This window comes from Mycteria americana, chromosome 6, assembly GCF_035582795.1.
Source record: "Mycteria americana isolate JAX WOST 10 ecotype Jacksonville Zoo and Gardens chromosome 6, USCA_MyAme_1.0, whole genome shotgun sequence".
In the NCBI taxonomy this organism is placed as follows: Eukaryota; Metazoa; Chordata; class Aves; order Ciconiiformes; family Ciconiidae; genus Mycteria; species Mycteria americana.
In genome coordinates, this window is record NC_134370.1 from 12,263,942 (window position 1) to 12,265,811 (window position 1,870).

The window sequence follows — 1,870 nt, forward strand, 5'->3', positions numbered from 1 at the left end:
CTAGAAATGCCACTTTTAAAGGACAGAATAGTTTAGTAGTCATTTAGGTTTAAACAAAAAAAATTAGCCACCACCACCCAAACTTACCTTGAAAAGGGATTCTGAAAGTCTTGATAAATCTCCCAAATTTGTGCAAGTAGTTCTAAACCTTGGTCTTTAGCAGGCAAGAAATTTAAGCGATAGATAAAGGGTTGTCTATTCTTATCCTGCATAGTATCAACCCAGTATTCAGGTGTGTCTCCACCAACTTGCTAGAGTTACCCTGTTTTCCTACTGTGCTTGATAACAAAGTTAATGCTAGACTCTAACCCAGAGGAAAATTCCTAACACAGCTGAAATTACTCAAGTTACTCAGCTGCATTTAGGCTCTATTATGCTGAGCACCATACAAAAAACCCCTCTGCTCTACTAATCTACTCCCACTTTAATGAGATTATTTGATAAAATTAATGATCAGTCTTAGATGGATTTAGTATGACACTACTTCTAACGAGTTGGCTGAGAGCACAGCCTGCTATTACCACAGGCAAGTTATGTATCTGATGGTCATAGATTAGACACTTCAAGTGCATCGTTACATGCACTGGATCAAGCGGCATGAAATCAGTAACCTTAGGTATGAATCCGTGCCTAGGTTCTTCAGGTCCTTCTCTGGACTTGGAACTCACTTGTTTCACCTCTGAGTAATTCAGGAAGGCTTTGCTCTGTAGCCACTCTAAATGCATATTCAGAGCTCTGTATGGAGGACAAATTTCAAATTCTTCAGGGTTCTCAAATATAAAGTCTATTCACATGCTAAAAATTCTGGGGGCATTTGGGTTACTTTGGCTTCAAGAGTTTGTTTCATGTTTTGTACCCTACCCTTTCTTCACTGAGAGAAGTCTACTATGTAGGCTAGTGACTCCCTAGAACTATAGCAAGCTTTGTTATGTCAGGTACAACATCCTCCTCCTTCTGGCTTAGACTTACTGCAGGTAGTTATTTCCTACATTATTATCATTCCCTGGGGAAGTTAGTCCATACCAACTTTAGTATTCTCCTCTTACCCTGCCTTGTATGGCAAGTATATGCACTCCTCAGCTCAGGAGAGTTGCAATCAGTTCACACTCTCCTTTCCTGCACTTCCTGATGTTCTCAGTGGGGAGCAAGGGTGCTTGCAGACAAAAACCTATCATACAGCTTTATTCTTCTGCTTTGTTGAAAGTGCCCTACAGAGTAAATGCAGTATATAAGTTCACTGTTTCTCACTGTGCTATTTAGAGTTACATAAGATACCATTTAAGGTTATTTTTTATATATATATATATGCTATTGCAATACCAACTGATTTTGGTTTTACAACTGCTTTGCTATCTAACAAATATATGGTTCATGGTAAAACCTTATGTTTTCCAGAATAACACATCAAATTATTCAATACTCCTTTGCCAAAAGCCTAGACAGTAGGAAGAGATTCACATTTTGACTGGTAACTGTCACTTGGCTCAAGTTATGCTAGTCCCTCAAGCTGAAGGGATATGATGGAAGAATTGTTACACTGGCCAGGGTGCCAGGAAAAAAGGAGGCTGTGATTTGTCTTGATACAGTTCTAGGGTCTTTTCAGGCTTCTCTGTATCTTCTGATACTTACATTTTTTCAGTTCAATAACCAGAACACTGTGAATTTGGACAAGCACAGATTTGGGGAGGTTTTCTGCTGGCATTGGCAATGTGCAAAAAAGGGGGAAAATAAGAAAGAATGGCTTGAAAGAATGGCTTTGTCTCATACTTCTGAAATATGCAGCTCCAATATGACCAAATAGTATTTACTGCATCTCAGTGGAATCCTCTAAAGAAAGACACTATAAACCAAAAACTTAATGTATACAAGT